The 24,355-nt window shown below is 43.8% G+C and overlaps 1 protein-coding gene across 2 annotated transcripts in view; it reads right to left on the bottom strand.

Moving 5' to 3' along the window:
- LOC6619136 (mucin-5AC) overlaps positions 1–12,020 on the bottom strand; it is a 30,020-nt gene extending 18,000 nt beyond the window's left edge. The window contains exons 1-2 of one of the 2 annotated variants that reach the window (XM_032715870.1): positions 11,528–12,020; positions 3,930–3,993 (exon numbers count right to left, since the gene is read on the bottom strand). The gene's annotated coding sequence lies outside the window, so the exon portion shown is untranslated. Of the gene's footprint in view, positions 1–3,929; positions 3,994–4,772; positions 4,792–11,527 lie in introns of those variants that run through there. The other variant, XM_032715871.1, reaches the window with a different exon arrangement.
- Between the last annotated feature and the right edge of the window lie 12,335 nt (positions 12,021–24,355).

The following is a 24,355-nucleotide window of genomic DNA, read 5'->3' as shown; positions in this document are numbered from 1 at the left end:
CTTGCAGTAAGTTTCGACATTAATCAAACGAATTTCCGGTCTACCATGGCTGCCAAGCGATTGATTAGTCGAAAGATAATGTATAGATGTTGCGAGAGAAATTCCATCGCAAATGCTACTGGGAACAGGTCAAAGTACAAGCTCAAAGTTTGGAACGCCCTAATGTGCATGTGGTTGCGTTCGTGGGCAGGTACATAGTTAATTTGCACAACAATGCGCCGCGCTGGGAATTGCTGCGTGTAGCTGCGCATCTTTGCCATTAAGTGGTGCGAAGAGGTGGTGTGGGACCGCTAACAGCTACTAAAAACTCAATTACCAGCCCCTCGCCCTTCGCCAGCTGCACCAACCAGCTTGCACCACGCATCTATTTTGGGCACAGAGTTGGAGCGCATCAGACTGCGGAGCTGTCTAAGATGGTTAGCTTCCATTAGAGTCTTTCAGTCGGACTGGCAGAAATTCTAATTAAATGCTGCTTAGTGGAAGCTGATTAAGAAATTTGAATATTTATGGGCTCCCCAAGAACTAGCCCCCCTCCCCACCCTTCCACATGTTATGAATTTGGGGCAGGGTCAACAAGCAGCTGCAGCTGTTTAGTTGCGGAGGCTCCACAGGGGAGACGGGGAAGGTATCTGATAGATACTTGCTCCCCAATGCTAGTGCACAGCTTTAAGGGTCCATCCCAATTTATGTCGGGATGGACAAACTTTCGCACGAGATATACGCGCCGGCGGCCGAACTGCAATTTCATTTCGCATTCATATGCGAAAGTTTGGCGCATGCTTTCAGCTGGCTTTCAAACAAAGGCGGTTTAAAACGCCATTAAAACTCGCTCACATCCAGGAGCGGTGCTGAGCAGACCCACATGCCACGCCCACTGCAGACTATCATCAAGGGCTGGTCCGTAACGTAAGTGCCGGAGGAAGGCGTGGAGCAGAGAGCCATATTTTGGCAACATTTTGTGTGCGCACATTAATTTATGCAAATAGTTGGCAAATATTAATGGCGGCCAGCAGCTGCTAAGGTTACTGCGAGAAGGCGGTGAAGTGAGCATTTAGTCAGGAGGCAACGGAGCGGGTGGAGGGGCGTTCGAATTAAACATTTATGCCTTTAAAAACTTGGACAATTTCCGTTACATTATGGGGCATAAAGACCAATAAGCCGCACACACCAACACCAACACCAACACAACGAAACTAGGCAATCGACATGGCCAGCGCCCGAAAGCGTGCTGCACAATCGAAAAATATGTAAGCAAAATGGCGCACAAGAAATAAACTTATGGCGCACTTCCGCAGCAGTCAAACATTTTATTTCATTTTATATTCCCATCTCATCTCCCTTCCTCTTCCGCCTGCGTTCGTGTGTGTGTGTGTGTGTGTGTGTGTGTGTTTGTGGGCGTTTGTATGTGTATGTTCTGTTTGTGCTTGTGTGCTTACCATCAAAAATGGTCAAAGAGCAGTTCGAGAATTAAAATGAAACAAAACGGAAATGCTACAGAAATCAACCAACTGGCATAAACTTTGCGACCGCTTTCCACCCACAGTTCCACTCACTTTCAGCTTTTGTTATTTCTGGCTGGCTGGCTGGCTGGCTGGCTGGTTGCTCCCGACCAAATCAAGTAAAAAATGTTTGTTCTGCCGAAGTTGGCTGTGCAAAATGGTCATTTCCCGTGCCCAATAAAAGGGCCACGGGGTTCTGGTTCTGGCTTTGGTTCGGGTCCGGGTTCGCAGAGTGGATTCGAGGTGACGTGCTGGTCAACAGCGAGGCCAGCTCTAATAGCTTCATTAGCTCGGTTGCGCGGTAAATACTCGACGCTGGTTCCTAACCAATTCCGGGCGGCTTTTGTTCTTTGTTGAACCCACATATTGTCCATCAATGCGCTCAATATTTTCAATCGGCAGCAGGAACCTTTCATCGGAAGGACTCACCGCAAATTCCGAGTGTCCGTCGAATTGTTGAATTAGTTTTGCCCAAAAAAAAAAAACAACAAATTGCAGCGGAGCGCCGGAAACTATTTACTTTTATTACTCGCGCTGAACTTTTGGCAATTCGATGATAAAATGCAATATTGGCTCATAAAATGGATGCGAATATTTTATCGCAGCAGAGGAAGGACTTTTAGATAGACTTTTAGTACGAAAAGCCAATGCTTTTGACCCTCTTTCGAAGTTAAGTTTTAAATGTTTAAAGTGCGATTGAAGTTAAGTATTTTCTTATTTGGCCTCGCATCCCATTTTTCAGTCTCTTTGTTCTTCCAGACGAATGAAAGAGCATTTCGACCACGTCCGGTCCGATATTGTATTTAAAAAGCCCTGCGAATTCCGGCGGCTCAATCGAATTGATGGGCAGCGACTGGCGGTATTTACATGTATACCAACAGGCACTGGATTGTACGGAGTGCAGGTCCGTCCGTGGAAATGGCCAGAATATGCAGAGCTATGGCGGCCCAAATTCTGTTTATTTTGGCTGTCGCACATCAAAGTATCTGAAAAATGACATGTGCTCGTCGACCCCCGCCCTACAATTCGGCCTTAGCGGCTTAAAAGCTCAATGAGCGAAATTGTTTGATTTTCCCTAACGTTTCATTTGGCAGCTCGCCCGATGATTGTTTTTACTGCTGTATCGAATGCTATTTGTTTGGACGGGTGGGTGGTTGGGTGGGTGGATGGGTGGATGGGTGCTTGTGTGCACCACCACTTCGTCTATTTGCATTTGATGTGAGTGTAAGCTGGCAGCCCGCTGTTTTTGTCGCTGACATTCGAAATAATTTTGTTGGCAATGTTGATGTCGTTGCTTTTTAATAAAATGCCCAAGCTTTTGCCAACTGAAATTAGCAATAAACTGCCTTTCCGAATGCCAAACCTGCATATCAGCACTTATTGCTCCATATTTCAAGTGCAGCTGAGTATTGATACACCGATAGAAAACTGGAATTGTGAAAACAAGTATTTTGGGTGGCAATCAAATGATTCTTATTCAATATTTGAATGAAGAATGGAAAATTAATATGTAACATTTTACACATCTTCATCTTATGTCATCTTTGCTCAACCATACTATAATTCAAACCCAAAATGATGGTTATCATAGCAACCATTTCTTAAATCGCAGTAGTAGTACATTATTTTCAGTGTATTGGTTAGGTTATGATACCCTTATAAGTTAAGTTCCTAAATTTCTTTAAGGTCGACATCGACTTTAAGTAGATCTCGTAGATATAGACGATGAAGTTTCTGAAATCTGCGATGATTTATTCTTGTCCTATTACGGTGACAAAATATCACAATCATAGCTACCATATGCCATATGCCGTATATCTGATATATGACGATTTGGGATTTGAAAGCGAAGGAACTTTATTTTCCTTGGCATTCATATGCCTAAACTGTTTCAATTAAGCCCAGGGTAAAAGGTATAAAAAAATATACCTTAAGGGGAAGGAAAAAATATTTGAATAATTAAATTGAAATATTTATAGGTACTTACGCACTTTTTGTTTATGTGCTCTGTACCATAAAAATGTGATCCATTCAATTTAAAATGAATTGATAAAACGAAACGTGCTTTAAAAATGTTGATATTAAACAAAAGAATGATCACAAACATGCTTCATTTGTTTAAATTCAATGCTTTTATTAATGGTATTAATTTAATTATATGTTTAAAAACTTAAAAATTCTTTTATAATGAAATATAAACTGCGCTTGTTATGTGCAAACCTGATGTAAACCCCTCAAACTTTCAAAAACGCTTTTTCATTGAACTTGTAAAAAAAATATGAAGTGGTAAAGCCTTAATATTATCCCTCCATGATGAACGTTTCATCCCAGAGCCTGACCCTTATATATGCAGCCGGATAAATAATATCCCAGGAGACACAAACAAATCTACAATGACAAGATTTGGATATCGTCCTTAGAGTTACTCACCTACTGGTTTTAATTCGGCAGCAACAAAGTCTGCATATGAATTTCATGCAGCAATCAAAGTCCCCTGCAAATAAGAAGATACAGAAACATTTATAAGTAATAGTTTGAATATTTCTAAGTAAATCAGTGTGTGGCTGCTGTCTATTAATAGTCTAATTGGATGTGCACGTGCCATGCGAAGTAAACGGCTTTGCAAGGCAATTATTTTTTAATTGCTTACTTTCCCAAACTTAAAATGTGAGTCCGAAAAGTTGTGAAAAGTATTGTCGGAGGTGTCATCGAAAATTTGACAATTAATGCGGGACAGTGCCAATTGAAACCCAGACAAAAGTATTGCCATCCACAAAGAAGGTGACTTTGGAAATATTTTTCTTTTTTTTTAATCTAAATAAATGTTTGCAAAAAACGCTGATCACGCTCACATGTATATTTATATATATATATTAAACCACTCACGGTAATAGGAAATTTACCCGCAAATCTGACTAAAATTAAAGCGTAAAGTATGGCATTATGAATTCCTGAAGAGTATAGGCCACAACGAAAACAACACACGAAATAAGTGATCAGAAGTTTCACGACATGGAGTGCTAGCAAAAAGATTGATTCGAGCCAAAATCGAGAGAAGGGCAGACGTTGTTTGTCCGCTCTCCCTTTTGCTTTCCAAAAGGCCAAATGCTTGCCAACAACTCGTACAACAGAACTTGTCATTGGCCAAGAGAGTCCACTAAGAACCACCGAGAATAAGGCAAAACAACAACCGCAGCAACCAAGCCAAGCAATGCTGGACAGTTGTGAATGTGGGTCACCTGAATGCGTAGCTTTCAATTTTTATAACGTTACCGAAATTCATCTCCAATCGCCGATCTACTCTCCGAGCCAGTATATGTATCTGTATCTGCATCTGCTTCTGCTGCTGCTGCGAAGCTTATTCTGTATCCGTGTCTCGTTCTGCTTCTGTCCGCAGATGTGGCGTGAATGGGTTGTTCTCGATTTCCTCTCGAAGATTTGTGGATTTGGATTCTTGGGAGACAGGTGGACCACAGGTGGGATACAGGTGTACCGGCCGCACTTCTTGCTGTCCCTGAGCCGTTGCTAATTGGCGCACTTAGAGCCTCGAGTGCACACTCTCGAGGCGCGTTAAATATATACATACACTACAAACAAGGGCCAACGACAAAACCCCTTGAAGACGGAGGAGCCCATCCAATCGAGTTGCCTGATGAATGGGGGAGCAAACAAAGAGCCTCGAAGAGACAACCGACAACCGCACACAAAAATGCCAATAACCTATTGATGCGTTCGATACGCTTTTTATTGTGGCCATTGTGACTTGATATTCTACAGCGGCAAAAATGAAAGTTGTCGGGCTAGAAAGAAGAGCTCATCGCGCGGGCCTTCGGCGGTGGAAAGGGCAGGAAGTTGCGTACTATGGTCACGCACCAAGACGGTAGCTGCCTGCCTATACAAACGTACCTACGTACGAGTGTAGATAGACACACTTTCGGGCCGCCGTCGAGAGCCAGACTTAGGATCTGGAGAGCCCGGGCGCAGACTCATCGCTCAGGTGAAAAGAAGTTAATGCCAAAAATTGCAGCATCATGTTCGGTAGCGCAGGCGTTTGGCAAAGAAAAAGCAAAACCGTCACTCGCTGCTCTGCGCCGCTAATGAAGGCGGCTGCGGACAACCCACTGACACTTTGACCGATTTTTAGCATACTAAATATAGTAATTTGGTCATTATGGTGTATTATGCGCCTTTCGCCCGCCGCTGATGCTTCTGATCTTTCTGCTGGCCGCTTGTCTCTTTCTCAGCGATTCAATTTGTGCCCGATTCGAGCTGCATTTTTGGTGCTTCCGAGCTGAAGATGCAAGCCCATAAATCCCGACGCGACTGTAAAAATCTATGATTGCATGTGCGAAATGGCCGATCTGCTTGGATGTGTTGATTGAGACAAAACCCAATCAGTGGGAAACTTCTTGACCCATTTTCGCCGGGCTGCTCTCTTTTCTCTCCGTTTCTTTTGTGAGAAGACGAAGACTCGAACGAATTCTATGTACCACAAGGGGCGGGGGGAAGGGGGAGGCGGCAGAAACTGGTTCTTGTGCTAAGTATATGCTAATGGCACTAACTTTTCGGTTCTCGGTCTCTGCTTTCTGGTATTTCGGTCAGAGTTATTAACTAAGGCGGTGCTCAGCCGACGCATCATTGGCTTTGTGAACTCAGTCCGAGTCCATCTAATGCTTGCTCAATGCAACTGCAGCTGCATTCGGGCCCTGATGACTGATCTAATGTGTCCAAATTGGGGGGCGTCTCGGTAGCCAAGACCCAATTTTGTGCTTATTAGGCGTGGAATTGTACGAGCCTCGAGCCGAATGCCAAGTGGCAACACGCACGTTGCTCAAGCGTGTAATTGGGATGACGACCTTAGACCCCCAGTTTCTTTGGATGCCACAAATAGAGCATTAATTGCTGTTGCTCACTACACGATTGCAGAGACAACATGCATGCATCATTGGGGCGCCGACTTAATACACCGAGACCGAAAGTTTGGTGGCCCCAAAGCTGGTTAAATCAGCGGTTGGAGTGGCCCAGCACAGTGGCTGGGGTATTACAAGAGTTTTACATTTTTGTATGCCACTTTGGAGTTTTTGCCTCCACGACCCCATGCCCCGTCCTCCGCCACCCCCACCGCCCCTTCCATGCCATCCTGGCTTCATTTCAGCGGAGCATACTTTGCAGCGCTCGCACACTTTGCGGCTCTCATGAATTTTTCCATTCTTCGGGCAAAGTGCAATAAATCATAATTTGCTACTTTTTCTAATGGATTATGGACAGTGGCGGCAACAGAAGCCGCAGCAGCATACTGTTAGAATCCACTTGGGGAGCTTTTAAGTGCTGATTGACCAGCTCATAAATGCGGCGGGGGGACGAGGGGGTCGAGTGCCAGTCGAAATGATCGCTCAAAGGGTCAGGAAATTAATCATACCGAATGAGCTGAGTGCTATCTCGGATGCGCACCGTTGCAAATAAAATTCTTAATTAATGCTTTAAAGTCGGATGCACAGGAATGAATAGTAATTTCACAATTATTAATTGTGTTTTCCATTATTTGTATAATTGTTGATCGTTTTTGTACGTACATACAGTGCAGATGCCCTGGCAGACGCAATTCAATTTGTATTTTGTGAAAGTGATTGCATAAACCTCGATAAAGAAATTGCAAAAACGGCGAGCAAATTTACTACGCATGATGCATATTGTTATTATTAATATGTTATTGTAAAGCAATGGACAAATGCCGCCGTGGAAAAAATATGCTTTACTTTTTCCCTAATGCAATCCAACATAAATTGAGCGATTCAGACCATCAATTGTGCGTCCGATGGCCATTGATGATTGATGATGCTGTCTGTGTGGAGGCGATGAAATGCGGCTTGTGGCAATAAGTTTGGGCCTAGTGTGTCAGTTGAATAAGCCGCTTAATTAGATATAATAGCTCTGTTAACACAAACAGCTGCCACCGAAGGTCGCTGAAACGCAGCACCGAATCTGTCAAAGATTACAAAATCCGGTCCCCAATCCGTCTTTCCGATGGCAGAGCTGTCCTACCGTCCGCCTGTTCGTCCGTCAGTCCGTCTATCCGACTGTCGGACATCGGCAAAGGTCAAGTCCCATAATTTGCGGCATAAAGAATTTATGTAGCTGAAGAGCTCATATTCCCAGGAAGAGGACGGACCCAAGCCAAGCATAAATTCCCCAGTGAACTATTACCCCTAGCCAACTATGACAGCCGACTGCCAAATGTGTCAAAAGTTCAAAGTCATCCGGTTGTTTCGGTGCCGAAAAAGGGTTCAGCTGTCCGAGAACGGAGACCGGCATAATATTAACACAGATGCGCATGAATTATTCGAGAGACTCCGGCTGTACTGCTACGCAAATAAAATTATTATTGGATGGCAAACAAAGGCGGGCCCCGATTCCATTTCCCATTCCGAGCCGGCTGCCTAGAAGGAGAACTTGGAGCGGCACGCGATGTGGGGCTGCTGTGTCTTCGACCACTTCAATATAAATTGAATTAAAAATTCCACACCGGCTACTGGAGCGCTGCCATGGCAAATGCGAAGAAGAGGCATGTTAATATGTTTTTATTTTCCCTAAGCAAAGTAAAATAATTCACTCCCATGATTTCCCAACTTTAACTGGCTCACTTGAAGTTCCCATGACGTGTGCCAGAAAGCAAACCGACTGGCTGCGTGCGTCGTTGGGGCCACCAGTCAGCGTCAAGCGATGACGCTGATGCCACTCGCAGTTAGCAAGCTAGCAGCTAGCAGCTAGCAGTTTGCAGTTTGCAGTTTGCAGTTCGCAGCTAGCAGTTCTCTACTCCGAAGTGAGGAGGCTTCGGCATCCGCCAACTGGAGGCAGCTGAAATGCACAGCAGCGACGTCAAAAACTTTCAAATGCTTCACATTAACCTGTGTGCCTGGGCCAAATATACTTGCAGCCGACAGCAACGAACCGACTTTCATTGGGCGGACTCCTTACCAGATATTTGGAAGGGAAATTGTTCTGCAGCGAGCTCTAAGGGAGGCACACCATTGCCAACCTCAGTGCTTCGAATATAATTTTCAAGTTTTCTACTTCAGAGTTCAGAGTTAATATCGCAACCTATATAACTTAATATTCACTAACGATGCAGCAATATTAACAGAGAACGTACATGAATTAAGACACGATCAAGTATTTCAGAGGCTCCATTCGATAACTACGTTCAACTAATTAGTGGCACAACTAATATTAACCTCTTTTCATCTTATACAAATAAATAAAAAGCTCTTTCATTTAAATAAGGCCAAAGCTCATGATTGCTTTATTAAAGGAGCATCGTTCAGTTCAGCGCTCAAGCTTACGAATCGAGCTAATGTTGGCGATTTATCAAAAAAGGATAACGCAAGACAGGATTTCGGGCAACTTTTCATAATACATCTTTAGTTCGTCGAACCATTGAAGGCAAACTTCCGATAGAACGCAGTCTAAAGCAGCATCTCGAACTGAATCCGAACGAGAGGCATCCTCAACTTTAAACTAGGCGTGGAAGGCAAATGGCAAATGGAGAAGCTTTTGCCGCTCAACTTCGATGGCGGCAACAATTTTCTCTTTCTTAATTAAAAGCAATCTTATTTATTAGTTCAGCACACACACAAACACTCGTTTGGAGGAAGGAGGTGCGGATAAAGACCCTGGCTGCAGATACAGATACAGATGCAGATTCAGATTTAGAGTCTAAGCCAAACCCATTTAGATGGCTATGTGCTGGCTCTATAATTGGCGAAAATTATTTAATTATTATTAAGTGCTCTTTCCGCCGAGCAGAGCCGGGACAGCCCAGTCCGCTCCGCAGGCAAGTTCTCCAAAGAACTTTGGCTGGCACTCAACTCGACAGCGAGTGGCCTGGCCTGGGATGGCCACGGATGGGATGGGTTGGGCTGGGTGAGTTGACTTTGCTCCAAAGTTTTGTTTTTACTGCATCCATTTGTTTATCGTCGCTTGCGCAAACTTCTGCAGCCATGGCTATTAATTTCAGTTGCGATTTCTTCGGGACTCGCTCTGCTTGCGCTGCAGTCCCACTGCCATAATTAGACAGAAATCTAATTTGGTAATCGCACATATGCACATATGCAAAGCCGAGCTTCGCATCGAACAACAATAATGCGCGGCCGCCTCAATTGGGATTTGGGTTTCGGCTTCCCCTATCCGTCGAGTTGCATGTAATTAGTTTGCGGCGCGCATTGTTGTTGACAGATGAGGCTGCCGCCATTGCAGCTGCATTGCTCCGTTTGTTAACTTGATTAATTAAAATGCAGCAGCTCTTAATGGCGATGGCGTGCTCATTTGCCATGAGTTTGTTATGCGCCAGTTTATCAGCTGCTTATGCAACGGCAGCGGCGGTCCCAGGGTGGGCTCCTCTCCCAATCTTCAAAATATTAAATCGGAATGGTACTCTTCAGTTCTGCTGCCATAATAGGCAGCCAGCCAGTACCTCCCTAATTGGGCCAGCTCCAAGAGGAAGTGGGCTGGAAAAGAGCGGGCAGCGGGCAGTGGTATCATACCCATCTATAATTTCAGATTCAGTCACAGAAGCACCATCAGCAGCAGTCGAGCAGCCAAGCAGCCGTTGTTGCAACGCAGCCTCGTGGCTGCCAAGCTGAAAACTAAGCAAGAATCGGGAAAAAGCAAAGGCAAAGCCAGAGCTAAAGCCAAAGCCAAAGCAAAAGGCTGAGACTTGGACTGAGCCGTGGAGTCATGCCGCTTTATTTACTTAACCGCAACAGTAACAGAAACCGCAATAAGAACAACGGCAACTGCAGATGCAACTGCTGCAACTGCACTAATCTCAGCCAGCCAGTGGCACCAGTACCACTACTAGCACCACTACCAGTACCGCCCAGCGGCTGAGCGGATGAAATGCTGGATAGAAAGTAACTCAAACTGTTCTGCGTTTCGCTCGGTGGCGGCTGTCAGCTTAAGTCTTTACTAACCAGGCTCATGCCCAACGGACAGCTGCTGGACGTGGGGATCGGGGACTTGGTCTGGGGATTGCTATGGGTATATGGGTATGGCCGTGCAGATGGGATGGGATGGGATGGGAACCTGCTAATGCTTGCATAAATATTATAGAGATTGCGGCATTGTTCGCCCTGTTTCCCTCAACTCTCAACTGTTGCTGATGTTGCTGCTGCATGTGGCAGCCATAATGCAATCGCAGACCAGCGTCAAGTAAGTTTATGTTTGTTTTAGGTTTGGCATGCCGAGTTTTTAGTAGTTCATTAAAATCACATCGCCTCGCCCCGCTCGTCGTCTTCCCATCTGCGGCTGAATTTCTGGGTACTGGGCCGGGGAAAGAGTTCTCGGCTCTTGCCAAGTACATTGCCTCATGTAAACTTGACCAAATGTAGCCGAGGCATTTCAACTTGTTTCCATTTACACGTGTGTGGCTTTCAATCCACTGTGTGCGTGTGTACGTGTGTCTTCTGCACTTGCTGGTGTTGCTAGTCCGATGCTGTTACCGCTGCTGCCGTTGCCTTCTTGTGCGCCCGTTCTGGTTGCCCCACCCCACCCCTTCCCCTTTCCCCCTTCCCGACCGCCAGTAGGAGGAGGAGGGCCAGTGCTACTCCTTAATTAAAGACACGTTTTAATTTCACTCTTTCCGGGGTTCTGCTCTCCAGTCCACAAGTGGCCGCTCAGATCCGACCCGATTCGATTCGATCCGATCCATTTAGCCAACTTTGATGCCTAATGGCATAAATAATAATATGCCAGATAACACACACACACACAGCGACACTGTCGGTGGTATAAACAATTTAAAACTTGTAAATATTTTCGTGGTAATCCGCTTTGTCGCCACTTGGCTGTCGATGCGGATGCAGGAACAGGGGCAGGAGCAGGAGCAGGAGCAGAATCAGAATCAGAAAGGAACAGGAGCAGGGAGTAGGAGCCTGGGAGTCCACCCACTACACCCACTCCAGGGCCTGCTGTCGCTAGTTGTTGTTTCGACAGTTTAAGCAAAGTTAATCCCGGCTGAATGCAAGGCTTACCTGTTGACGCCACTGCTACGTGTTAGAGGGACACTCGCGGAACCGAAAACCAACAAATCCATAAACAATACGACAAGGACAGCCGACAGGAATTACGCGCGCACCGAGTATGATATGAATACGAATATGAATGTAGGAAGGAGTGCGATCCTGGCACTGACTACTGAATCCGGGACCTGAATCAACCGTGCAACACGACGTGTCTGTGGGTTTCCCGTTCAGCGCAATTTAATTCAACTGTGATGCGTTCTCCGTGTTTTGTTTTAATTCTTTCAATAACTGGCGATTTAATTAAAATCGTGCCACATCCGAATCACGGCCCATTGCACGCACAACTTTTGCACCAAATGACTGCACGAGTTCGCTTTATGCTGGGATTATATCCTTTAGTTTGTTTGTTCTCTCGGTTTGCGGTGGTGGATGGGTTGATGTGTTTTTCGGTTGGTTGCTTGTCGGCACTCGATCTTCTGTCGCAACACACCAGACGCTATAAGCGCTCGCAGTGAACTGAACGTTTGGCTGGCGCTTCCAAAAGACTTTTAAACATGTTGCCAAGAAAGTCCAAGAAGTTGGCCCCAAAGAAAAGTAGACGACGCTTCCAACCAAAGAGCCGCACACACCACTCACACACACACACAACCCCAAATGGTCAAGATGACAAGGCAGAGAGGAGAGAGCCCAAAAGAGAGATCGCGAGCTGGTTTGCTCTGCCTTTGGCTTTGCCTTTGCCGGCTGCGCTTGCGCTCAAGTTTCTTGCTCTTAGCCGAGAGCATTGGGCCACGAACTGCGGCAGTTGAGTGTTGTGGGCTGCGTGGAAGTCGAACATGCCGAACAGGCCGAGCGGCGAGCAAGTGATTCCAGGGGTCAACTGGCCCTCGATGGAACGCTATTAAGTAATGGCGCCGCAGAATCCATGGACCCCTCAAATTAATTAAGATTACAAAAGCCAGAGAGCTTGTGCAACGCTCCTGCCATGCAAACGGCGGCGGCCTTTGACATCCAGCCACCAGGTTGTGTCCCTCGAAGGCATCTTAAATATCAACAGCATTATCGGGCTTTGAGCAATGAGCTCGACCACATAGCTAGCTGGCCAATTGCGAAACGAAAGCACACTCAGTGGCAGCTCCATAATTGGGCCTGGGAGAAATCTAGAACCCAGTAACAATTGCAATCCAAGCGACCGGGCAACTGGCGTCTGCGGAGCACTTTCTTTGCCGCTTTCAATTTAATGCATCGTTACAGAAAGAACGACACACTGGCTTTTCAAAGTGCACACACACACACACACACATTCAATGGATCCACAACTGTGCCCTTCTTATCCTTGCGGCTGCTGTCATTGTTGTCGTTGTTGCCCCATTTGTACTGCGACGACAATCAAACCCATATGGCGGGGAGTCCAGCCCGTATGCTACGGAAATAGATATAGATGGAGGTCGAGATACAGATGAGGATAGAGATACAAAGATACAGGCTCCACAGCGCTGCAGTTACCGATACATGTTACGCATTACATATGTACATATTCAGCTGCAGACGTATAGGAGGGAAAGGGAATGAATGGCTTTGCTAAATTACTAGCAACTTAAGCGCATCTGCGGTAAATTCAATTAAACAATTTGCCAATTTTGTTGATTTTATTTTGCCTGTGAAAATAAGCAACATTTAGCAGGTTGCTGCTTCTGGTGTTGCTCTTGCCGTTCGGATGTGCAACATCTGGCTAAATGAAGTGTGAGCATGAGGGTCTGGCTGTGTGGATATAACAATTTGGAGAGCGTCGAAGCTTCGGCTTCTGCTGCTGTGGCATTTACCGAAAACATCAAGTGTTATGCAAATATTTGCGTATCATCGTTTTTTTTTTTTATTTTTTTGCTTCACTCCAGCTCCGGATCTAACCATTTGATTTATCGCTGTAGTCTAAGTCGACAGTGAAATTTCGACATCATTTCACATAGAAATATCTCATTATCCATGACTCTGACCGCGCCACTTTCATATACTTTCAATTTCCTCGCTCTACCCATTTATCAACTGTGCACAACTTGCTACCAGCTAAAATCGCTCGTACTCCCAAGCTCAACTATCGCGGTACACAGCTAAATCTAAAACTAATGCTAAGTTACACTGGCAAGTTCACTAATTACGCCAGTGACACTAAGAAAATCCCAGAAACAGAAACAAGCTGCTCCGTCGCCACCAGTACTCCTCTGGTTTAGATTGTATGCCTGGGTGTTTGGGTGTCTAACCAACGTCCTTGCGGCCCACAGACGACCGGACGACAAGCCGTCCGTTACGAAATACGACTTTTTGAAGCAATTTACACCGACTTCGCCGCCTGACAAAGAAAAAAATATTAAAACATGTGCTCATCCATTTCAATCGAACACGAAATGCTCTACATCGTGTTGTTTATTAAGAGCTCTATCAACTTAGTTTGTTCCTATGTCGCTTTCCGCTTAATCAAAAAACTAAATAAAAATATTAGGCTATGCTGGTTTTTTGCTTGTCCAAGTAGTGTAGATGGTACCCCTTGACTTAGGGAATTTTAGAAAAAACTATGCCATTTGGCAATACTCAATTAATTTATCATTTATCAAGTGGTGGCGAAAACAGAACCGGCGGCACTCGAATTCAAATATCGCGTTGTTTGAGTGTCGGCAATCGCTGGCCATCGATGACAGCAACGCCGTAAAAGCGGTTGTTGCTGTTGTGCCCCCGATGGCGTGCCTCTTGTCGCTGCTGCCTCTGCTGCTGCCGCTTCTCGTGTGACATGCTGTCCTGGAGTAGGAGGGTTCAGCTCTATTACACCCGCCCAGTCACTAGTCACAGTTCACTTCGAAAAATGTTTTAGCTAGTAGTTAATTTGAAGGGCAGCATGGTTGCGTCATTCTTATTTTATGTTAGCAACATTATATTACTCGGCTATATATATTATTTTTATATATTATTCCACACATTTTCTATATGATTCAGAATTCCGAACATTTCAGACATTTGTACACCACGAAATGAAAAAGAATATTGCATTTTGTATAGTATTTTGCCGATGATTCCTATACATGTATGTATATATTCAGCAGGGACTGTTGGAGTTGCAATAGACGGGCTTGATTAAGAATATATATAGTTTTGTATTGAATAAATGATTGAAAAATATTGAAAATAGCAGATTCTATTTCTATAGAACTTACATGATGAGGATAAGTCTAAAGTTCTTCCGTAGCTGAATTTTAATAGTTCTTACTCTTTACATTTCCTACATCCTACTTCCTAACATTAGATACAATTAACATAACTTCCTTAACATTGTGTACCTACAGCATCAATTTTTCACAGTGTTTAGCCGTGAGGATGGCTGTTACCTCTCCACACTTTTGGCTGGGCTCGTGAATTTTGACATTTTCAATTGTCGGCCGCTCTTCGCAGCCTTTTGCTGGCGCGACCCCGCACCCCATAAAGTGCTGCTGCTGTAGCTGTTGATTTTCAGTTAATTTTTCATTTTGACATTTCCATTTGTCAATAATAACATGTTGACCAGACCGTTGCCCTCGCCTTCGTGGCTGCAACATTCGGACGGACGATTGGTAATTGGATTTCTAGCCAAAGAGGCGTCAAGTGGAATCGCTGTTCATTTAAAATGCATTATTGATTTGGTCTGATTTGTTTGGTCGGCAGTTTGGGCTTCGGCACCATATTGCACCGCACCCACGTACGTACGAGAGAAGCCCGGGTGACGAATCAGTTACGCATCTCTGGCCGCTCCGTTAGGTCTGGCCCTCACAAAGCTTAAACGCTGACACACCATCGGGTGCCCGAAACGGCAGAGTTCAGAGGCAAGTGGGAGATGCTGGGTCATCGCATAGGTGCCACGCCGTGCTAATGAGATGCAAGCCACAGAGCAAGACACGAAGCGACCACCAGCCCGGCCTACTGGCAATCAGTCGCGGCTCTCACATAAATCCGCTTACGTTAAATGATGGTTAAACAGCAACAGGCAACATCGGCTGCCAGCTCCATCTGCGGCGTTCAATGGATTTAATTTCCTGCAAGAATACGCGTTGAAGTAGAAGTGAAATGCACTGCTACACTCCAATACTTCGATCCCCATGGCGACACGCAACTGCGGCGCAATCCATTCCAGTTGCAGACAAATGGAGATGCTGACAGCAAGAGTCTGGATAGACAGCACAAGTGGAGTGAAGTGCTCGCCGATAATCGGGCTAACAATCTCTGCCTGAGGCAATCGTTATAGCTGCTCTGTCTACTCCACCGACGGCAGATTATGTTTAAGATGCCACTGCCACTGCCGCTGTTGCTGCTGCTGCTGCACATGCGCCCATCTTGTGGGTTGCCGAGGTGCATCTAGAACGCAGAAATTTAATAAGTTCAGTTACACGCCTAAATTGGTTTCTTCGTAGAATTGCAATTCGGATCTCCTCTGCTATGATGCCTCTTTAATTACAATGAGTTTATTAATTAGCATTTAAAGAAAAGAATGATGAAATTTCACGTTCGAATTCACACTAGCCGAGTATGGGGTATCTGATAGTCGGGGAACTCGACTATAGCATTATCTCTTGTTTTTCTTTTCAGTTTCTATCTGCATATATACCAAAACAACGTTAAGTTCCTCTAGATGAGTAGCGGGTATCTGATAGTCGAGTCAATAGTCGTCGACAATAGTTTTTCTCTTCTTTTTGAATTCAAGCCGGTATAGCCCTTCAAATTTTCTATCTCTTAAGAATGCCAAACATTGGATTTTCAACACGTAGATAAAAACTTCAAGAAACACACAAAATACCCTTGACAAGATAAAGAAACAAGGGACAAATATATTTCAGATAGTGTATTTAGTGTATGAGTGCAAACTCATTCGACGTCACAAAGTTGATATCAGAACTTTTTTGTGTTGAGAATGCGATTGTCACTCATCGTCAAGAGGTGTTTTTGTTTGATATGTCATAATACATTAACAGTTAAATAAGCAAAAGTTTTCATCTGTCCTGCTGAACCTTAATTCCGTTGAGAACCCGCCTGGAAAACCTGTAACTCCCAGCCTCTGGCCAATAGACCTAGACTCAAATGCAGACACCACGCGTCCACGCATTTTACCGTTTTGCTTTGAGGATGGAGCGTTGCGTGTTGGCTGTGGACTTAAAACCTCAGCGGAGTTTACAGAGAAAAAAACCGACTTATCAAACTCACTATTCGAAAAGATTAATTTATGGCTTTAGAAGCCCGACGTACTGATACCTCGATTTTGACTACAATTATGCATATTTGAAGTTTCTAGCCCTAACCACTGAATTCACAACAGTTCCAAAGTTTTTATATGAAATGGCATGAGCACACATTCGAATTTGCTTCATGTACTTACAGCGACTTCTCTGTGTGTCTCGGTTGTTCATGAGGAGGTTAAAGTTTTTGAGCCCAAATGGCTACATGTGCAACCACAATCACTGCAGTTGAAAAGACTGGCAAAAGAGTGAGCTTGTGGTGGAGAACATAGTTCCGACCAGTTTGAGGTATTCGGAATTTAGAATTGTACAGGCTACTTAGTACATGAAGCTGAGACGCACATGTTGCAAAATTAATATACCCGTTACTATTGGAACTTATTCTACACTGATTTCGTTTAAAAGTTTGCAACACATGCATGAGAGGGGATTAATAGACAAATCGATTTATACACACTCCTCTGCCTACTCACCCGTAAAAAAGCCGAGTATAGGTCAATATACAGAAACTTAAAATATCCGAGATATAATTCAAAAACGAATTTCAGGATGTTTTTAAAAGAAAAAGCTTAGTCAGCTGGATTTATATGATTATTTACTTACTTACTGATTAAATTTACTTCCCCTGGCCTTCCTGTTTGTTATATTAAGAGGTAAACTTATGAGGTTTGATATGCTGGTTAGGTTTGCCTTATTGTATGTAATGTGAAACACCTTGAAAGTACGTATTATATGAAGTATCTGAATAGTTTATGAAGAACATAGCATTTGCTTGCAGCGTTTCTACTCGCTTTAAATACTTATGTGAAAATGTACGTGAAATGGAAGCACACAGCAGTTAATGTTTAGTTGGAATAATTCTAAAATTAGACTGAATTTAGATCCGCACATGCAAGCCTTTAATTGCTGGTTCAGTTAATAGGGGTTTTAGGCATCGGATTTACTCCGTTCTTGCTCCCAACTGAGATGGTTGATTTATGGCTTTTAGGCGGGTATTTGTGAGAAAAACCGTTCTCGATGGAATTCCAATAATTGTAATAATTGAACCAGAGCTCACTCCAACGTATATTACAAGCAAATAATATGCTCAGCATAATGGTCAATAGCCTCTTGACCAATAAATCAAATTTGGCGTTTGCCTAAACTATAAATTAAATGCTATAGGCCCAATAGAAGCCATTGTGCTAGGCAGCAGCAACAACAACAACAACCAGAGCCACAGCTGGACGATAAATGCCGGCAACAACTGAAATAATCGCTCGTAAATGCCTAGTGACAATAAAATTGATGATAAACCAAATTCAATACTCGAACATTTCCAGTTTGTCAACAGTGCGAAACAGAGTCAACAGCAAAGCGAAATAATGCAAAGCGAATTTAGCCTTGTCCGTTGGACGATGGTCGGTGGTCGATAGGCCTCCAAACACGACGCAGGGTGGTGGGATGGGAGACTGGATAACGCTACTTGGACATAAAATTAAATTAATCTGACGATTGCACAGTGGACTAAGCATGTTTAAAAATCAGCAATCAAATTACTTTATAGTTATTAGGCTTCCGACGGGCATCTTAGTATTTTAGCGAATAATCAGCCTTCTTTGAGCTCTGACTTATATTTTGTTACCAAATTCGATAATAAAATTGTATGGTATCAACAATAAGTTAGTCATCATCCAATGTATTTTAATATTCCTATGAAAAGCAGTTCGTTATATTTAATTGGATTATCCATAAACAACGTATTAAGTGTTCTTTCTTCGTAACAGAAAGATACTAGAAAGATACTACTTGATCTCTACCTTGACATTCCCAAAGGCAATCAAGTTGTATCTGCATCTACGCGAACTAGTCTCTCAGTTTTACAGCTATCTCCGTTTTATTGCAAATATTTGAAATAAAAGAAAAGATATACAAGTTTCGTAATAAAAAGTCTTTATTCTCTAGTGAAGAGAATTTGTGCTTTAAGTGAGATGTAAGTAAGTAAGGCTCCACTGATAATATTCTCTTAGGGTAAGTTGACAGGGTTTCTATAGAAAATCGACAAACGAAAATAAGAAATGTATATACGCATTAAATGTAGCAACAATCTCACTCCTGCTACCTTTCTAGAATTTCCCACTGTGGTCCAGCTTGATTGCTTCTCCTGGGCCCAAACCCAACTGACGGGTTGTCCGCTGGTGACTGCTTGGATTTTATTATTCCCAAAGCAAATACAGCAGAACAATTGCCCCCCTCACTCCAACGTACGTCTAATGACAGTGCACTTTGATCGCCCCTCGACAGGAATCAGCTGCAATTATGCTGAAAACTCAAAACTGTGCTTAATTCTCAATTTTCAATGGTAATCAATTTTGTAATTGAAGATTCGTTTAGAGGTTTCGGACCGCAAGCAGTTGCTTATTGTCTCCGCAGTGACCGAATGGAAAAGTTCCGTTCGATGGCCAATGAAATGTATACCTCCTACGCAAGACTTTTCAACCTCCCCTCTCTCGTGGACTGCCACTTTTGTGTCGTTGCATCTGGCTTGTTGAACAGTTTTGTGCTCTTAATTCTTATTTAAAATTGCATGCTCATCTCTTAAGTGGGCATGCTGCACTTATTTTTATTTATTCATGTTCTCGCCGCCCCTTGTAGTTCTTTCATCTGCGTTTTCCGCTGCGTTGCTGTCTTTTAAAAGCCAAACGGTCTGGATAATTTTCTTTTTCGCTCCATCAGGGGAAAAATGTGTCTTTTATTAGTTTTGTTGTGCGACTTCAAGGCGACTGTCCTTCTTGACAGCGCTGTGGGGCTATTTTTTAATTATTTTGTCAATGGTTTGTTTTTTCCCAGCTTTATATTTCTTCTGCCCGAAGCGGTAGGCAACGAGTGAAATTCAGCTGTCTGGCAAGGAAGTAATACTTATATAGAGTTTAAAGCATTTATTGATTAGCTTCTGGGAATACATTCTTAAATTCGAGAGAAAAAATGCAAGTTCAACTTTCGTACTTCACTTACAAAAATGTCTGCATGGCTTCAAAAATGATGATATTTTATATGATAAAGAAATCACATTTTCATTTTGTTCATCTACAATATAAGGATGTCCCGAAACATGTCAAGGGATTGGGTCAAAAATTTGTTTTGCTAGTGTGTATGCTGGATATATATATTGAAGGCTTTACATTCAGTAAGAAGACGATTGGACCCCCTTTTCATCGGAGTAACGGGTATATGACAGTCGAGTATAGCCTTCTTGTTTAAAATAAAAAGTTCTAATATGCGTAAATGTGCAGTTCGTTGAAAATATAATATAATTGAGTTTCCAAGGCAGATAGACTAATATCATACAAATAGTTGGGCTATAGAAAATTCGAATTGTGAAGGTACACTTGTAGCATGTGCCGCAAAAACCGGATACATACTTACTAAATGGCAGCCAATTAAAATTTCTTGGGTCCGCTAAATTTTTTATTACTTCGCTGTGCATTTTCTGGGTCAATTTGGCAGACAGCAGCCGTTTGACTAAAATAAACTGTGCTCACAAAGCACGGCTTTGTGTGAGCAGTCAAAGGAGAAGCAGACCGAAGTTCAGACGGAGCATTATTTTTTCGGTTTTTATTGTCTGCCATTTTCTAACACTTTGTTTACTGTCTTTAACGTGGACGTTCCCTGCTAAACTATGTACTTTTTGAATTTGTCTTTCTATGGGACTTGATGTTAAAAGAAGACTTAGAAAATCAGCATGAAAGGGCAAAACTATAGAAAAGTAGCTCATGTAATGTAATGTAGTTAAATGTAAAATAATTACCTTAGTTTTCCTTGTTTTCTGCTCTGATATAAACAAGCACCTCCGTTGAACATAGAATGCCCTCTTATAAAAGAGAAATAAATTCTGTGTTGTTGTGTTGTATTCTGAGGTGTATATCAGTTTAATTCATTACACTAATGGAGTTGGAGTTCTCAAAGTATTATTAAATCTCTGCAAAACTACCGACATAAGCAATATATTAACCAAATACTTGCTTTTTTAATATAAGAGAAGCTAGTCTAATTTTTCATGGTTCAAAATAGCCGAGTCGATCTGGCCATGTCCGTCTGTCTGTCCGTCTGTATGAACGCCTTGATCTCAGGAACTATTAAAGCCAGAGATTTGAGATTATAGATTAAGATTCCAAAGGCATGCACGCCCACACTAAATTGGTATCCCAAAACAGCCACACGCACACTTTTTAAAAATGCGTTGAAAACTTTTGTTTTTATTATTTGCCTTTCTTGAACGCCCCCACAAGCCATCTAAAACTGCACACGGTTTCAAACAATTTCTTTTCTTTTTTTAATTCAATATTTTAATTTTTAACGATATTCCAAAAAATATTGTAACGGGTATCTGATAGTAGGGGAACTTCACTATAGCATTCTCTCTTGGTTTTGAATCCAAAAATTGATTGAACTAAACATGTTACGTTTTGAATAAAAAAATATTTCTTGTTATGCCTGTGCATTTGTTTTTGTATACAATTAAAAGTATTAATTACTAACAGTTATTAGAATTAAATATCAATGTGGGCGGCATGCCGCGTAGTGACGAAGCGCGACAGGAGAGTGTGCTAAAGCGACAGATCTATGCAAAAGAAAGAGCGGAAAACTGCTGGTGGTTTTCGATCAACGCGAACGAAAGTGTAAAAGTAAAAAAAATGTCAAGTTCTCTTAACAGTACGCATCGAATGATAACCTAAAATGTCCCGATCGCACACTTCAATATCCGCCTGAAGAAATTAATTTGTTTGAAGCGGTTTATGCTTGATACACAAATTTTGTATCCGACCGCTTAAACAAAAAGTAGGTAAAGTAAATTTACTTCAAGACTTTGATAAGCTAATTTTGTATTATTCTTGGTTCTCGTTCGCAATTCTGCGAAATTCGCTTCGCAACACTCAGTGCCGCGAGCTGTTGTCGGATTTGAGCGGAATGGAAGTGACGAGTCGCTGTTGTCACTGGTCGTGTAATTATGCTTTCATTTGGACATCAAATTTAATAGCGCCGTGCGTAGAACGAACTACTTTCGTTTTGCTGAATCAGCTGATTTTGATTTGATGGAGTGGCACTTATAAAGCACTTTTCTGGCCCAGAACACAAACAACGAGCACAGGCATTCGGCTCGCACGCACTCCAATTTATTTGCACGTTGCGTGTGGGCAAAGACACCAAGCCCAATACCAATAAGCCACCAACCACCGACAATAAACAACCAACAACCAGCAAACAGCAACCAACAGCCGGGGGCATCAGACAGCGACAAAAGCAACAGTCGGCAGTGGTCCGGTGGTCTGGTGGTCTGGTGGACTGGACCGGACCAAACGGACGGAGCCGGGGAAAAAAGAAAATGGAGACTAGCCCAATATCCGAGTGTCATAGACAAGTCCACGTAAATTGTCAATAATGCTGCTCCGGCGTTGTTGTTTTCCACTTTGGCCGTGATTTGATTTTGACCCGCCCCCAACGCTTATCGCAGACGCTTGTTGACTTTTTCTCGACTGAGTTTATGCCAATAGCTGCTGGCCAAAATGTCACTTTTTTATGGTCTTTTTATGAGCGCAGCGTATCGTTTGGCTTTTTTGCCGCTGATTTGGCCCATTTCGGCCTCGGTCGTGCTGCTAAGTGTGCGTCGCAACTTTCGATTAACAAAATTATTTCACTACCTAAGTGGCCAAATGAGACACTTTCCCCAACTTGCCGCCCGAAAAACGAAGTACGTCGGATTCAGACCACGTGGAAAGCCCTCCATCCGCCCAGAAGATGGACTAAAGCGATTTAGTTATTCAGACGAGCATTGAATTCCTTTTGCACCCAGTCCTCGAACCAGTCAAATGGCCAAGTCAGACGGCGTTAGACGGTTTTAGATTTGCTGCCGAGCAAGTCTCTAAAGTAAATGTGCGCCGAGCATTTTAATTGCAGTCTTTTGATAAATGGCCAACCAGCGGCGAGGTGGCAGCGGCTTTCGTTGCCTAAACTACATTTGACAAGCGTCGTCAGCGTCGTCAGAGGCGTCGTGGGTGAAAATGGACAAAATGCCATTCAGCTTTCGCCCATTTGAAAAGCAAAGCATCGTCATCGACACAAAGCTGCCGTCAGCAGCGAGTCGCTTGGGCCTCAGTTAGCCTGGCATTCACTCGAAAAAACACTGCCCCAAAGAATCAATTACCACGCACAGCCCAAAGAACACTGGATCGCGGAAAACGCTTCTCTGTCTGTCGGTGTCGGTGTTTTACACTCTATATGAATATGCCGAGGCCCTAGTTTCATCCCAAGTGATGTTTGCTGCTGAAAATTTTGCCGCGTGTATACTTACCTTTCCCGGCTGAAAGCTGGAGTATTCAAAGAGTCGCTCTCTAACTAGCTATGCAGCCGGGGGAAGCCTCAAGCAAATTTTCTGGCACAAGGTCGGAGCAGTTCTCCAAACCTGCCCAGGCCGGAGCATAATTTCTATGCCCATCTCGCTGCCCCAGCAGCACAGATTACGTGCCCGCCGCACTTGTCATGCCCGTTTCAACTTGCCGCATACAAATGCCTTCTAAAGGGGCAGGCTGCAGCTGCAACAGCACCTCCGTTCGGGCTCCGACCGCGTTCCAGGTCCCTGCTCAACGTGCCGCAGGGCTGGCCAATTTTCACGCCTCTCATGGCAGTCACTAATTTTACTTTCAGGCCGCCCAACTCCCACCGAGCAGCAGAGTCGGTCACGCATGCGCCTTACGTAGCCCGCTCACGTTTGCCGGCGGGGGGTGGGGACCGTGGTCGGCGAACTTTCGTGAAAGTTCTGTCATGGCGAGTGCATAAATCTGGCCGCTATCTGCTCGTGCCTGGGATCTGGAGCTTGGGAGCGCGTATCTGGTGGATGCGATCTAGACAATCGCGTTCCTGACTACTTAGCGGCTGTGTCGTCGCAGCGGTTCCCACATCAGCGGCTGGCATTGTTCTGCGGGGCATTATGAGGTGGAGGATGGTAATGAAAATTCGAGTGCCTCAAGAAATTCGCGACCTCTGACCGCATTGGCTGCGAATGGAGATGGGATGGGCGGCAGCAACTGTTCTTGCCGCAACCTGCTTTAGCAACCCCAACGGTCGTTGCGGTGGGGCAATAACGTTAATTACAAGTTATTGGCATTTGCTAGCGCAATTGCTGGCCGTCTATAATTTGTTTATTTTATAACATCTCTGCAGCTGCGACTGAAGCTGCCACAGTCTCATAATAGGGCATTATAAACGCGTACGTCGTCGCATTAAAACAAACATAACAACTACGTGACTAATTATGTTGATATCAAACTTATTCCCCCGCCCCTTCCTGCGGCATTAAAGTTCATTCCCTTCTGGGCGCGTTTATGCGAGTGCGGAAGAAAGTGAAATTAATGTTAAGTACGCGTGAAGCATGAGAGTTGCAGAGTGCGGACTTAGTAGTAACAGTTTGGGCCCGTGAAACGTGTTTCTGATTTAGTTGAAATAAATTAGCAAACTGCTGATGAGATTAACCGGAATAAGAACTAGCTAGTAACTGCGAAATATATCTCCTAATCCCGGCGCTTTGTGCGGACTGTGGGCTCATCACTCAACCCAA

This window comes from Drosophila sechellia, chromosome 2R (assembly GCF_004382195.2).
Source record: "Drosophila sechellia strain sech25 chromosome 2R, ASM438219v1, whole genome shotgun sequence".
Taxonomy (NCBI): Eukaryota; Metazoa; Arthropoda; class Insecta; order Diptera; family Drosophilidae; genus Drosophila; species Drosophila sechellia.
Note: the sequence above shows the minus strand (reverse complement) of the source record. Positions and strands in the feature narration are given on the sequence as shown.